The 16,597-nt window shown below is 36.4% G+C and overlaps 1 protein-coding gene across 2 annotated transcripts in view; it reads left to right on the top strand.

Moving 5' to 3' along the window:
- ARVCF (ARVCF delta catenin family member) overlaps positions 1 to 16,597 on the top strand; it is a 247,856-nt gene that overhangs the window by 688 nt on the left and 230,571 nt on the right. The window contains exon 2 of one of the 2 annotated variants that reach the window (XM_050980687.1): positions 13,443 to 13,509. The exons of the other annotated variant lie outside the window; for it this stretch is intronic. The gene's annotated coding sequence lies outside the window, so the exon portion shown is untranslated. The remainder of the gene's footprint in view (positions 1 to 13,442; positions 13,510 to 16,597) is intronic. 2 annotated transcript variants of the gene reach the window in all.

Here is a 16,597-nt window from a genome sequence, read left to right as displayed (position 1 = left end):
TTTCCCTGCAGTATTGAGGTCCACGGTTAAAAACTGACGTTGGTAGAAGTTGAAAAACTCTTTGAAATGTTCACTTCTAGTGAATATGAAATAGTAAAGACTGCCTTTCTTGCTTTTTCTCTTTTTGTTTCATGTACGCACTTGTTTGTGTATGTGAAAGGGGGAATTCTTAAAACATGCACTTTGCTTGTTACGCTGTACTGTTGTGCCTTTAGGTAGGTCACAATACAAAACGTGATTCATAGCATGTTAGAAAACAAAACCCTCAGCAGATTTTTTTTATCAAGGGAAGACCTCTTACCGTACCAATAGCTTAAACCCTAAATACAAGTTTTGCGGGGGGGGGGAGGCGGGAAACAGCCCTCCTCATTTGTATTAATGGGAATGCTTTATGGTAAAAAAATCCTGCTTCTAAATGACAGAATATTGACATTGCCTGATTGTAACTTCCTGTGGATAAGGTACTGCAGTCTGCTGAATACACTAGTCCTTTAAGGCTCCATAAATTTAGACATATTTTGTTTACAAAATTGTGTAGCACTGCATGGTGCAGTAGTAAAATCTGAAATTTTAGTGCTTTTTAGAAATGTTGCAAGGCACTGCAAAAGAGAAAATATGCAACCTTGTATTAAGTCTCTTATGGGAAAAAGGAAAAGGTTTGTTGTAATAAAGTAATACAGGGAATGCACGGTGACCAACTGCAGGGGCTGGAGAGTTTGGAGTTTGTATAGAAAAAATAAGTTGTGAACTATTCTGGGGTCTTCATCCTGCGAGGTATTTGGATGGATGAGTCTTACATTTATTTTAAGCAGCATCTGTGTCAATTCTTGTCTGAAATATTTAAATTATATGCTCCATTAGGCAAATGGGTTTATCTTTCCATTGCTTGGCCAAAGGAATGCATTAGGAAGGCAAGAACAATAGTTTGACTGCATGGTTCATCCTTGTGTATTGTTCAGAGACCATAGTTTGCATTTTATTAGACACTGGTGATTTTTATAAAGTGGACTTGCTTTATTTTATTATTATGCCATAGTTGCAGTCAAATAACTGAATTTCAATTTATATAACCATAGTTTTGATGTTTTATTTGGCTAAAAAATAATTCCCTTCTTTGAATTTCATCTCCTAAATTCAAAATCTCTGCAATTGATTTCAGTATCAGAAAGTTTTTACTATTGGAAGAACCAAAAAGAGCTACAAATAGAGGTGGTTTCCCATTTTATTGAGTTAGGACACTGTACTAGAAATGGCAAAATTCTTGCCTTTTGCTTATACTTCAAGTTTTGTACAAACTGTAGTTTAGATTAGACATCTTGTCCTGAAGACCATCTGTATGCATATTACAGTTATATAAAACTAAGTTTCTGTTCTTGATTTTATGTAATGCAACACATTATATCTGCAGTGCTTTTGGTGGATCTTGGGTAGTGTCAGAATTGATACACTACAAGGAAAACCTGTTAGAATTCTTGTGCTGCCAGGTTTATAGTTTGTTGCTCTTAATATTTTATTGTGTGAGTATAAATCATTGACACAGACATTGTAAACAAATGCTGTAGCAGCTAAGTGTGGTTTTACATTTGGCTTGTGTCTTTCCAGTTTAACCAGAGTATGGCTATTCTGTCAGATGTGGGGGCATCCTAATAGCCATCATAGTTACCTTCAAAGGGCTTTGGTCAATTTCTTTCACTTTCTTGTCTGTCTCTACAGCATAAGGAGGAAAAAGCCAACTCTAGGGTTACACCAATATGGATAGGGAAGGAATTTCACATGTGTTGCATGCAGTTACTTTATTCAGACTTCATGTGTATCTCCTGGAAATTAGCAATGAAAATTTAAAGATTAAAATCCACCTATTTCTAGAAAAAGTGTTCTTTCCATAATGCAAGACATTTAGAGTATACATGTAACTTGACAGACATATTTTCTTCACAGAAGGGCATTAGAGGTTTCATGGGTTTAAGCATTAAAATAAGAACAGGGAGATTTTCTTAAATTTCAGGTAGGATGTGGTCTACCTGTGAGCTGAAGCCAGGCAGGTAACCACCTGAGCATTTGAGAAAAGAAACAATCAGCTTAGATAATGAAGTGGGTTTTATTTCCTTCAGCTAACTTGAGTAAAACAAAGCCATCCCTAGTGCGGTGCAAGTGTTTTGTTCCCTGTTTGTCCTGGTCACTCGTACCCTTGCATTTCACAGGCAGTCCAAAACAAACTGAAAAGCTACTTCTGGTGCAGTCTGCTGAGGTTCTAGAGTCTACATTTTCTCCATTCGCTTAGGACACATTTGTTTTAAGTAGTATTTAAGAGAAATAGCTAATTCTAGTGAATCTGGTTCTTTTTGTGACTGGTTTTGTCAACATTCTGAGAACTGACAGCTTAATTTAGTAATACCCAATCTTTTGAAAGCCTGACAGTCAACCCTCTGGCATTCACCATTTCAAGTAGCATTTGGTGTGTTGTCTGTTGGCTAATCATTTAATAGTAAGTGGACAGCATCTATTACTCATTAATTTATTTACAGTGATCAAACAAAATAATATTTTGGAGTCCTGATGAAACTCATTGATTGCCACTGCTTCATAGTCTGACATTTTGACCCACCAAAACAAGTGCGTTTCTTGGAATATCAGTTAATCTTGTAGATTTAAAAATGGGTAAGATACCCAGTAGGAATATGTATATGGGTGGCATTTTAAAATATTTTGACCTTTGGTAGAGAATTCTTTGATTTAGTTAATGAAGCTTATATCTAGTTACTCCTCATTCCTACAAAGAACATATATTTTCCTACAGTGTTGTCATTACTGGGAGTGTACCATTGTTGGTCTTTCTGAGAACACTGAATCTTAACTAAGGCAGCATTGTACTCTTGAAGTGACTGGCTTCATCTTTTTTTTTTTTTTTTAACAGGTTACTTTATCCAGTTCTGTAAAAATTGATGCTGCATTTGTATATATATATATATATATATATAGCTTTGTAGGTACATGGGTTTTGTTCCATCTAGATAAACATTTATGTGAAAGGTATCTTGATTTGATTCTGCAAGTCTTAATGCTCTATATAGTCAACTGATGTTAATTACCATGAGATAAGTTGAGTGATATTTGACTAAAGTCAAATATATATTTTGACTATGTATTTAGAAAGAGTAAAATTGTAATATTCAGATCACAGGTTCCAGACTAAGGGGTCCAAGAAGGTAGTTCTCATCCACACTTGCATATTGGTGATGCTGCTGCTGGCAGTATTACAAGGTACTGAGATCCATTGAGAACATATGGGCAGGGTTGTACCTTTGTCTCGCTCTCCAGTTGATATTTCACTGGGAAGACCTTTTTGTTCCTGAGCTACATGCAGCATGCTTCATCTTTTCAGATATGATGGCTTTCTTAGACAATTTGGGATTTTTGTTCCATAAGGTCCTTGACTGGGTTGTCAAAATCTTCTGTGCATGCTTCAGTTGATGTTATTTATAGTTATGCTTTTTCTGCATCTCAGAGCACATGCATTTTGTTTCAGAAGCTGCGACAGGGTTTCCATGAGATACCATGCAGATATACACCAGTGCACCACTAATCTATTAGCTTCTGATTTGTAGGTCAGAGAGGAATTGAGATTTTGCTATCTAAGCAGTATCACCTCTTTGCTGCTTCAGTGCTTACGTGACATCTCAAGTTGGCTGAACATTAAAAGGACACTGTCAAGGTATCTTTGACAATTTCATTTTTATTATTTAGTTTGTTTGCCTTGCTACTGCTGTCATAAGCCATTGGAAACTTGAAGTCTAGTGTCTTAGCAACAGGCCTTTGTCCTCCAGAACAGGTACTGTTTAGCTGCTTATGGTTTATTTAAGAGTTGTGAAGCTTTCTCTGTCTTCTGAAATGCATTATTGAAGTGCAGCTTAAACATGGCAAGTGATACGGAAGAGATGGGTAAATCAGTTTGGGGTAAGTTCTGGCATTTTGTCATTACAGCAAACACTAAATACTAATTATTTTCCTTATTTTTTAGTAATTTGGAGTCTAGAATTAGGCATCGGTGCTTCCTTTGCACTGTTACCCTTGTGAGTGGACTTTTCAGGGGATTGGTACCAAGACCTGCATTCTGGTTGGAAGTAGTTGGAATTACCTGATGAAGTAATCTTTATAAGAGTTCTTACAGGTGCAGTGATATTGACTGATTGAGGTGCTGAGCAGTAGTTTTACAGGAGCTGGCCTTTGTATATCACAAATGCCTTTTTTCTGCTCTAAGCTTAGTTGCTTTCCCCTCTTATTTCTGCTCTCATAAAAAGAATTATCATGGGTTTTTTTTGTACCTGTTGCCCTAACATGTTCCTGTATGAAGAAGTCTTTTATTAACTGATCTACATTGATTGCAATGTAAAGTCAGTGAAACTAGACCTGCTGTTTCTAGTAATTTAACTGCCTCTTCTTCATCTGCTCTGGTGGTGGAAATTCTACCCATGAGTTAGAATACCTCCACAGAACCTTCTTATTACAGTAAATGTTCTCTGTTTAATTTGGGTTATGTAGTGATAACATTTTAAGTAACTGTTATTCAGACCAGTGATAGAAGTGAAGACTTTTTTACTGGATTATCCTGTTGGTGAGAAACTGTACTGTGTTGTTTGACTATCAACAGTGTCCATGGCTCCTGGAGTCACAGCTTGATGAGAGCTAAATGCATATAATGATATTGGATAGTCTAATTTTTGCAGGTTTTAAAGGGGAAAACGATAACCTTTTTAACAGTATGAAGAGTAGCAAAGCTTGCAGAGATTGCCTAGAGGAAAGCAAATTGCAGTGTTACTTAAAATATGGTTCATAGAGTGCTGACCGTCCTGGAAGGAGAATCTCAGGTGTGAGATCACTTAAGTTGGGGTAGCTACAATGACTTCAGGCATGTTGATTAGATGCCTGATTGAGAGAGGGCAGCCACTTCTGGCTGTGGATTAAAACAGTGGATACAGACAGACTTCTCTGGAGGCTGATCCAATCTATGAAGTTGAATCAAGTCTTCTAATTAGTGCTTTGTGACGATCTCTCTGCTGAGTAGCAAATATGGGTATTTTATGGAGACTGTTTTCCAAAATTAGGAATTTAAAAAGCTGAAATAATCTAACATTCTATCTACAATACATAATCTGATGCAAGGAAGCTTCAGTCATGTTCATCAGTAGAATGTCAACAACCACTCATGAAACTTTGGTTTAGTTTTGTATAACAGTACCTGTATTCTAAGGGTGCCAAAACTGTTTGTGTATGCAGGATCCATAAATTTGAAAGTTTTCTGGAATGTTTAAGACACATATTCTTTTGTCCTGAATAAGGATCCCATGTGAATTTATTTTATCAATGTAATGTCAAGTGAAGTCTCAAACACAAATCCTTGAAAACTTAAACTGGCTGTGTTTTGCTTCTTTGCACCACAGGCTAGGGTCATGCCATGCTGTCATAACTTCTCCTCATATTTTTAGACTGGTTCTTTTTTAATTCAGTGTGACAATACAAGTAGTGAGTTATTGATGGCAGCTAAAGTGAGACCATTATGACTGTAATCAATAACATACCTGCATAGAATAACAACTACTACTGGGGACATACTTTGTATTGATTCAGAAATTTATGCTGTCTCCACTACACCCAGTCTGCTAGTTCCATAATTTATGTAATAAAATCTCTACTTTAGAGAAGCTGTTACTAAGTTAAATACCAGGAAATGATGACATATCAAGATGTAAATTACATATTGAAGATTTTACTACAAGCAGAAATAGCACTTGCTAAATTCCTGTGGGTTCTGATTCAGGACCAAGGCACTTCCTTGCTGCAGGCTGGAGGATAATGGAAGTCAAAACCATGTTCCCTCTCCTGAAGCAGTATTTTAGAGCTGCAGGGTAAGGTGCTGTTTTTAACATGGTGTGATGATGGAAGATTATTGAATTGTATGATGCATAAGTTTGAAACCTCTGTAGGTTCCCACTTTTTTTTTTCCTAGGTTTCATTGTGCTGTCTTCCTGTAGGTGATAAACAGTCTTCAGCTTTTACAGACTGCTTGCTGTGCTGATGGTGGGATTTCTGAGTCCCAACCCATGCTCATCTATCTGGACAAGGAAACAACCACCTCATTTCATTCAAAAACCACTTTCCACTGTTTTAGAAACAGAGAAGCACTAGGATTACTCTGATTTTTAGGAAACTTAGTATTTTAGGTTCTGAAGAACTAATGTTAAACTGAATTGAAGCTTGGTATATATATAAAAGGAACATGAGAGAATATCAGTTATATATAGAAATAAATTGATACTTTGCCTGAGACTTTCAGTGATCTGTTAGGAATTTAGTCCCAAACTCTTAAAGGGAATTAGGCACTTAGTGCCTATTCAATTCCTTTATATTTCTTTACAATATTTTCACTGAAACCAAGGGTTTAGGAATCCTTTTGAATGCTTAGATCACAGGTGCATAAACTTCCTTGACTTGTTTCTTTTGTGTGATTGTTACAGCTTTATTTTTAAATACAGATTGATTAAATTGGTAAGACATATTGACATGTATATTTAAATTATTGCAGCTATTTTAAAAATGCACTTACAGATCAGTTTAAAAAAGAGTCAGTCTCCACAGACTACTACCAAGCTTAAAGAAGCTATGAGCATTAAACTTGATTTTTGATGTCAGCATATGTGAGGATTTGAAAGACACAGTTGTAAAATAAACACAAGAATTCCATGGCCTTTCTCCCCATCCTTGTTTAAAGGTGCACAGTTGTGAAGGCATTTAGTACATCCCCAGAACCTGAGAAAATTGAGGTACAGACAGCTGTGGAGAGTTTCAAAATACAAAGTTGGTATTTATACTGATGTAAACTGTTTAATTAAGTCAAATTTCGAGTTGAGGTTGTATAATTCAGAGAATATTGAACATCCACACTTGCTTCAGGCTATCTAGTGGACTATATTGCCCACAATTAAACAGATGAATGCACAAATAAGGATAGGCATCCTTCCAACCACTTACAGCTATATTTAGCAAATTCTTCTCATTTCCCTCTCTGTAGGAGTGTGATGTTGGTAACCTTAACATTGGCCAAGAGAGCTGTCAGTGTCTTAAGCTCTGCCCTACAAGGTGTTTTACTTTCCCATACTGTTTTGACCTTGTGTTTGCCCCCTTTCTTTTGGATTAACCATTTATATGTCCTAAATGAAAAAATTGCTTTGCATTATGCATCTGAATGTTGAAAGAAGTAGAAGGTCATTCTCTATGCCACAAGGGATTAGGAAGATCTTTAAAGTTTCACAGGTTAAACGTTCTGAAATTCATTAAAGTTATAACCAAGGCAGGGGAGCAATGCAGAAAGATCTCCTTTTAATGGAAATCTAAGGTATAAATTCTTTTGCATCATTTTATGTATCACTATTTCAAGAACTACAGTGACTCATGTTGAAATGCAGCAGCCTTTCTATGTAGTATTACCTTCAGAAAATAGAGAATTGTGCTGAGAGGAGTCCTGTAATTTGCAATAGACATTTTTCAGCATAAATAAGGCTATGTATTGGCTTAATATAGGTTTTATTTTTTGTACTACAGGCTTACTACCTGTGCAATAATGAGTAAATATAGCTGTGTTTAGAAGGTGCAGTGTTTAGCCAAAGAAATTGGCTACTGATTCTGGTAGTAAAAGAACTTAACAGGTGCCAAATGCAGATGTGTCTGTCGCAGTAATGCAGTTGGAAAGAGGAGGCTGTTGGGCAGGGATTTGGTGTATATGGGATTGAACTGTGTGATTCCACCAATGATGCAGAAAACAAGGCCTGAGATAGAAGCCTTTAGCCCTTGATTAGTTAAAGTAATGCAGGGTATAGTTTGTCATGGTGCCATAAAACCAGGGAAAGACTAATAAGAATTACAGGATAATCACAAGTATTTCTTCTGAAAAGGGGTTGAAATCTAGGAAAAAGCAGCCAGTCTCACACAGGAGAGAGGGATATTTTAACATTTTAAAAATTATTTTTTCTTTGATGTAAAAAAACAATGTATTTTAGAACTGTAAAAGCTTCAAAAACACTAATACAGGTATTTCTTTTGTTTCAGAAATAGACAAACTGTGGAGCTGTAATCTGTAGGAAAAGTAATGATCTCATAGTTTCTGATTTTGGTTAATTACCTAAGGATAAGGCATGTAGAGATTCTAGAAGCTTTAATGTCTACATTGTAGTTCAAGTAAGAAAACTAGAATTTCACATAATGTCTGATTTAAATGAGCTGTCTTCTGTCTGTAATCTGTTAAGTATATCTGCATGTACCTATGAGACTGCTGTACAGAGGATATAATTATTTTGTTTACCATTTTGAGATTGATGTGGATGGAATCAATACCAGTTACTTGCTTTTCATTACTGAAGGCATCTGAAATGTTGACCAACCTTACCTTCCTTGTGTCAAATGGATCACAAAGCCCTTATAAACACACCATTTGACCTTCTAGGACATTCTTCAAAGAACTGGCAGGCTTAGCATGTCACTTTTTTCCTTACTTGAAGAAATTAAATCTAATTAGGAGGATCCTACTAATACAATGTAGATACAGATTACAGGTGCACAGTGTGGAGAGTCCAGAATGAAAATAGCTGTAATGGAGAAGCCGGGGGAGGGGGAAGACCCTGAAATAGGCTGATTTAATTATCAGTCTTGTACTCTAAGAGATTCAGTAGCTGCACTGATATGAAACATTTGCGGCAAGTTGGAAAATTCTATTGGGGGAAAATCTCTCAAAGCATTTTCTTCTCGACAATATAAAATGATTAAGGCATTATGCACAAATGCATCACTTCCACAATTTTAGTATTAGTGATTAACACCTGATATTTATTTCCCTCTTCTTCATCCAGGTGTGGTTTGACTTGGTATACCTGAATTACCTAAGTGCTTTAAGAATGGAAGCATGAACAGAATTGACTTCTCCTTGGAAAACCTTTCACATTTCACTGGCTGTTAACGTTGTCCTTCTTACAGCAAATGTCACTTGAGACATTGTAATAGAGAACAAAAAAATATGCTTGTGCATGCTTGTCATTTCACATGAAATCAAGTGACTGATTTCTGATAGAAATCTCAAGAGCATTGAGTTCATACAAGTTTCTCACAGATCCTCTCAGGATCACTGTTTTTAACGTATTTTTTGAGTATTAATTGTAGATTATCTGAGAAACTAACTATTTAAAATACCTTTGATACTATGAAATTGAGAGAAACCTACTGAGAATGTACAAGACAAAATCCAACTAGTTGAAAGTAGGTGTAATATCTAGGACTAAAAAAAAGTGTGCCTGTTTTGTATGTCCTTGTGTGACTGGGGAATTTAGAGCAGTCATTGGAAGATGAAGGAATCCAGCTCTCTGCATTATTGGACCCAGAGGCCATACTGTGTGATTACTAATGCATGCAGGCATGGTCAATAAATTTCATGGTTATACATCTCATTGTCATTTTTGGAGCTCATTGATTTAAGCAGCTTTTGCTGATCAAGAATATTACAACAGGCAGCACGGTGTCATATGCTGACAGGTACAAAGTGGAGGGGTCTTACTTCAATCAAAACTGAAGAAAAATTTGTTGTTAAGTGTGAACTGAATGCTGGAGCAAGTTGGCCAGAAATTGCAGAGATCATGTTCCTGGGGATTTTCAAAATCTAACTGGAAAAGGTCCTGAGCAACTTGCTCAAATTGACTCTGCTTTGAATAGGAGAGTTGCCAGGTGTTATCCAAGGGTATTTCCAGTCTCAGCTGTTCTGTGTCTACTGTGCAAAAACCAGAAAGTAGTTCCAAGGTTGCAAGACAATATCCCTTTATGTTTCTCACTAGTGGGGATAAGGCATCAGTGACTCTCCAGTGCTGGCTGTGAAGGGGGAGTGGATGGACAGAGCTGAGTCAGGCTGGGATTTGGCTGCAGGTCTGAGGGCACCATTAGCAGCTGCATTTATGAGACCGCAATTTGTGATTTTAACCAACTTGGTTGTGTCTATTTAAATTAACATTTAAGGTCAAACTTCTGCCATTAGTGCAGTAAAGAATTTTAAGAGGTTTATTCAAATTTAATGCTTCCACTGTCACTTTATACAGCTGGCTTCAAAGCATATTGATTTACATTGAACATAATCTTCTAATGAGTTTTTGTTTTTGCCAGGAGATACATGTTTCTTCCATTATCTTGTTTGCTTCTATTTTGTTCTTTGTGAGTAATATTTGCAATTACTTTTCTACAGTACCGTGTTGGTAACAGCAGCAGGAAGCCATAGTTAGCTCAGCTGGAACATTTTGGCCTCTGGAGTTCTTGTTACTGCATTCAGAGTAAGAAATAACTGCCTGCTTATCTTTGTGGCATTTGAATACTCTCATACCATTTTTTGTTCAATATTGCTTTATTGGTTAGACTTAAGACAGCTGGTAGGAATTGTAAATCCAAGTTGATTGTAACAGATATTGTCTGACATTGGCATGTCTGTAACTAGGAAGATGAAAACAATGTGCAGTAAATATTTTGGACAAGCTGAAAGAAGTTGCTAAAATAATTCTTAATTGTCCTGCCGGCTAGACTGGATAAATAAAGTGAAAATTATTGGCTTTTATTTGTGCACATTTTTGAAGAGCCTCAGAATTGCTGTGATAGTGTATCTAGCTGAATGTCTGCTCAGTGCTTTTGTGGAGGTATTTCGTGTTACCTGTAACTTCCATCAGAGCAATGTTCCTGTGGAGAACATGTCCTGTGGCAGTTGTGGAACTGGGAGAGCTGTGCTCAGGTTGCACCTCAACAACTGGTCTGCGTTAAAGCACCTTGAAGACATATTTGTAATATTAAAATAAAGGTGCTTAGCCTTTGTTTAAAATGCTGTCTGTCTGGAAGCAGGTTACCTAATGAGCATGTTTTACTCATCTCATGGGGACAAAGCCTGAGCTGTTAAATTTGTGGCAGCAAAACGAAACAATTTTTGAACCAAGTCATCATTTTTAGCATCAATAGAAGGTGATGCCCTTGTCAGCTGGCATTGGTTCAGCATAAGGTTCCAGTCAGAATTGGCTGTGTTAGGCTTTGAGCTGCTCTTTAAGGACCTTCACCCTTCACTCTGTTTGGAGCTGCTGCCATGGTTGGTCTATTGAATATTTATAAGAAACTATTACAAGTCTCCTTCCTGCAGTCAGAGTGTAAACTTGTTAGTTCTAGTCTGGCAGAATGAAGCTTGTTCAAGCTCATGACAGACTCTACTTCCATCATTTCTTCTCTGCTTGCTGTTGTGTGTTAAGCCATGATACTGATTTAAGTTCAAAATACAGCTGCACTTGTACTACTACAGTAGTTTCAAGGTTGGCTTGGTTCCTGAGAAACTCAGACCTTGCAGGACCTGGAGTTTGGCAGACTAAACTTTTTAAACAAGGTTACGAGTGAAGGCTGGAAAGCCTGTTCTCTTGATCTGCTTGACTTAACTAATGTTTTACTCAGCTGTGTACAGAGATATCCAAAATCACCGTGAATCCACACCCCTTGCAATTTTTAGATATGACATCGCAAAAAGTTAGGGATCTGTTTTAATATTAGGAGATTGTTCTCATCAAAAATTTTTACAGTACACTTGATTTTCTCTTCCCATGAACACATCTTCACCTAATTCATCTTCAGATGCTGGAGAGAAATGAATTTTTAATCAAATGTAAATTACCAGAATGTCAAACACATTTTTTGAACAAAGTTGCTCATAAAAGAGAAAAAGTTATACATAAATGTAAGTTGTGGATAATTATAATGTCCTCCTAAACTCTTCTTAGGTCTTGGAGGCATGTGTAGGTAGCAGAGTATCCAGATTTGTAGCTCAAGTGATACCTTGAGCTTGCATCATCACGAAGAAATTCACTGATTATTTACTTTTTTTTTAACAGACCATAATTTTCCACTTGTTTTAAGAGTAGAAGCTTTTCATATAGCTCATACAAGATAGACATATTCAATTAAAAATAATTTTAGAAATGCAGTTTAGGATTTGTTGCTATGTTTAAAAATTTTGTCAAGCTTCTAGTGGCATTTTTAAAATATGTAATTTTACCCTACTGGTATCTGTTTAATATCATTTCTGATGATTACTGTAACTGTGTTTCTTTTGGTTTAGAGGAAATTGTGTGTTCATTTTCTTCTTGGAAAAAGGGTTTTTAAAAGGACAAGCATTGGCAAGATTTTGCTTCTGACCTCTGGATTCAGTTGCTCATCAGACAAAGTCTGAATTGCTAATAAAAATGAAACTTCTGAGGAAAATTCTTGCATGAGGTTGGATTTGCACTGATTCAACATGTTTTTTATGATTAGACCATCTCCCTCACTGCTGTTTTTGGAGCAACGTGACCCTTTTAATGAATTTTATTTTGTGACAAACTGAATTTCCGTGTGAATTTCTACTTGCTTGTGTGTTTCGTGTTTGTGATATGGTTTCTCCTTTGTTCTGCAGCACTTAAAAGCATTTACTTATCAGAGTTGAAAATAAATAAAGCATCCTGTTAGTAATTAACTAGATTTTCATTGTGTCATCCTGAAGGCCCTGGAATTACTGTATTGAAACATAGTGTTGTCTTACAGCTTGTAAGTTATGAAATGAAACATAAAATTTACTATGGAAAGTGATGACACCTGAGGAGAAAATACAGATTTTTGGGAGGCAGTCAAATGCTGAGTTGCTTAAAGGAATTGGGGGACAAACCCCAAAGTCTTCCTTCATAAAAACAGTCTACAGGTAGTTTAGTTTGTATTTTTTAGATCACTTAAAAATCAGTAAGAAGCTGTTTTTCCCACTGAGTTCACAGACATCCTTTGTGGATCGGGATGTTAGTTTTGTCTGGTATTAGTGGGTTCAGGTGTGGCCTTGTGGGTGAGTACTCTTAATCCAGAGCAGTAACCTTCCCCAACAAAATAACCCCTAAGTATTTGTGAGATTCATTACTTAAATCACTGCTGTAAATCCCTCTTTCAGTGTGACTGTCCTAGAAATCCAGTGTAGCCAGCAGTAGAAGGGTCAATGGCCAGTGGTGCTTTAGTATTGCAGTGCTATGGCTACACTTGGGCATTTATTGATCAATTGATTTATATATTTATTCCAATCACAAATGATTTTTGGAGTTCATGACTCAAAGCTGTCAGTAGAAACTTTGTCACATACTAGAGCATTCAAACCAGATAGACATTTCATCCTTGAACTTTGATTTTGGGAAGTAGGAACTCTAGAGATGGATGAAAGCCTTGGATTCAGCTGTTATGAACTAGGGATAGCAGTGCAGTTTTGGCAGGTGTTTGGGCTGTGAACTGTATAGGAAGTTGTCTCATTCCTCAGGTCAACAAGCCTTTAGGCACCCTAGTTACAGAGTTTATTCAGAGTTTGATCTGCCTCTTCTGTTTTCCAGGGATATCCGTAACTGAGTTGTGCTTTATGAACAAGGGCAGGGGCCTAACAAGTCGCCTGAAAGGGTGGTAAGAGTTGGCAAAATTTCTTACATACGTTTGTTTCTTTCATTATTGCATGTGCTTGTGTGTATGAAATCTAGAAAGCAAAATTGTGTGGGAGAGTAAATAGATTTTAAAAGTAGCAGTCTCACAGTTGACATTCGTTAGGCAACAATAAAGTGATAAAAGGCTAAATTCTTTTTATAGTAATAGCCTGTAGTGACCTTTCTCTCAAACAGAAGGACTTTTGAACTGAGTATGGCTAAAATATGCAAGAGTTTGAACAAGCCTGCTTGGAATACCAAATCACCAAATAAAAACAAATGTTTGTTATAATCAAATGTAGAATAATCAACTGCATGTAATGTAGCTAATAATAAAGCTTCCATAACTTTATAAATGGGTCTTGTCAAGATGTTTTGTTGTTCTGCTGCCTGGCTTTTAGACAAGAGGTGAACTGACTTCCCACCTCCTGACTGCCCCTTCTCAGCCCCTCAGTTTTGTGTTCAGCTTTACAGACGGATTTCATGTGGGGCTGTTCCCAGAGCTCTCTGTGCAGAAATCTGTGGTGGGGGAATGTTGCACAGTTCTGAGCTCTGTGGTTGCCTCCAGCATGGTGGGGTGTGGGCCTTGCTACCCCAGAGCCTCCCTGCTGTAAGAGAAGGGCCCGTGGCACAACACCACAGCCAGTGTAGGCAAAGAGCAAGCAATTTATTAATTTGTATGACTTTCACTGATCTTAGAAGTTATTCCTTAGACCTAACCAGGCAGAAGCTTCCTTACACAAGGAGAAGTAATTTACATTGGTATAAAGGAACATAATTAAAAAAAAAAACCTGATCTCTTAAATAACTAAAACCAGAAGACGGCTGTACTTGCTAAATGAATAAAAATGATCAAATAATTCAAAGCTTCTAAAAGCTTTCATTTCTTTTTATTAGTCTCCTTTTAAATTTGTTTAAAGGAAAGTAGATTTTTGGGTAAAAGATGAAAATAAAATTTACACAGTACAAGCAGAACTGAAAACTACTGCTTCTGAATATCCTAAGCAGTATAGAAGAGATGGGAGATTTCTTAGGGGATTTTTCACTATAATAGTTAGCCTGAGGTGAAATTCGTATTTCAGGAAACTATTTAGAGCAAAAGAAAATTGTTGTAGGGGTGAAAGGAAATAAAGTAATAGGAATAGAAGGTGTTATCTTTCACCCCACAGCCTCACTACTTGTTCAAAATTAGGTAAAAAGGTATAAGGCAATCATATGAAATGCTGTTTGTAGAGACATGACCAACATGTATCTATTTTTATTCTGCAGTATATTTGTGAAGGTAAGGAATATATAGCTTGGAAAATCTTCCTGCTTTTTATAGTCTGAAGATTCAAACAATACTAATTGTCCTATCATTACCAGTGGGCCTTTTTACAGAGTTCGTGTCTAAGACCGATTTCTTGTTTCAGAAGTGAGGTATTCTCTGTATTCTTTTAAAGAGCATGTCACCCTTAATCAGGAGAGCCATACATTTTCAGAATGATGGTGCTTTCAATTTATTGCTTGTCAACCCTAAAGAATGCTAGTCATTTTCTTTACAAGTGCAACTCATTGACTGAAACTGCTAACTTATAAAGCAATTTTAGGTTTATTTTGATTGGTTATTGGTTTGTGGCTTTTAATGATGAGATTGAATTGCATTTCAGTGCAATAGACATTGTGGTGGAAAATCTGGAAAGTTGGAGCTGTTTGGAACTGCTCTTACTCCCACTGAGGTCAGCAGTAGCATTTCTGTGGCTTTCAGTGGGAGTAACATTATACTGTCTGAATGTGAAGACTTTTCTTTCAAAAACCACTTATAATAGTCTGCTTTAGTTAGGGTTACATGAAAACTAAATAACTATTGTACTGCTTGTTTATGGAAAAAAAAAGGTATTTCCTAAGTAGGAGAAAGAAGTTGTAACCGTTTCTGTAGTGACAGCGTATTGGGTTTTTTAATACCTGCAGCTCTGGAAGTCATAGAACAAAACTAGTTTTGTTTATATCCTCCAGTGTGTTTCATTATATTGTCTGTGGGAGTAGATTTGAGCAAACTGAGTGCCTTCTCACAAGGCAGAGAGTGTTCCAGGATGAATCCTTGCAGGTATTAATGGTCATATAAATAGGGAATCTGGGTTGGAGAGGAAGTGTCATCTGAATACATGTAGTTTTCAAAACTGTGTGTTTGTTCTCAACTTTCATTAAAATTTAATTATTATTTGTGGCATTTTCATGGGTGTCATTTAAGAAAAAAGTTAATTTCTACAAAGGTGAACATTTCAAAATGTGAGATGCTATGTTTGCTATGCAGTAACTGTCAAAAGATTTTTTTTTAAGCCCTTCTATGAAGATGCTTTTACAAGTGAACTTGGCATAAAAGTTTCTAGCCAATGGTTGCCCAGAAAAGATTTCTTAAACATCAAAAATAAATGCTTTTCCAGAAATTAATGCTAAATACTCATTTCCAGACATAGTTGTGTGATTTAAATGGTCAGTTTTGCTTGCAGTATACAAAATGGAGTTGACTTGATTTCAAATGTGTTCCAGGCTGCCAGATTTCAGACCTCAGCCATCCAGAATGGGTGTTTTTAAGCTTTTAAGAACGGTGTTTTTAAGCTGTTAAGAATATTTTTTTTTCCTTGTAATTAATTTGCTTTCCCTAATTCATTGCTTGTGGATTTATGGCTGCTAATTTTGGGTTTCTACCCTATTTTCTGGAATGGTCAAGAGTGATGAATTTATCTTAATGGATGGATTACTACACATTAATCAAACTCTTACTTAATAAGCTTGATATTTCTTGCGAGTAAGCAATTTCTTAAAAACAGTCTCTAGTTAAGTTTATTAAATTAAGACTTGAGCATGTAAGAGTCTTTGTCACATATGGGAAGCATAAGTTATGACCCACAATCTCAAATTACCCAAAGTTAGCATTTTGTTTTATAACCATTTGCAGCACAAACAAATCTGAACTAAATAATTTTAAAAAGGAATTTCCCCTCTATATAGTGTACATTATATGTAGATGTTAATTGGGGGTTTTTCATCTGTGGCTCTTGGAGATTATTTTTATCTGGTTTATCTTATGC

This window comes from Serinus canaria, chromosome 15, assembly GCF_022539315.1.
Source record: "Serinus canaria isolate serCan28SL12 chromosome 15, serCan2020, whole genome shotgun sequence".
Lineage (NCBI taxonomy): Eukaryota > Metazoa > Chordata > Aves > Passeriformes > Fringillidae > Serinus > Serinus canaria.
Note: the sequence above shows the minus strand (reverse complement) of the source record. Positions and strands in the feature narration are given on the sequence as shown.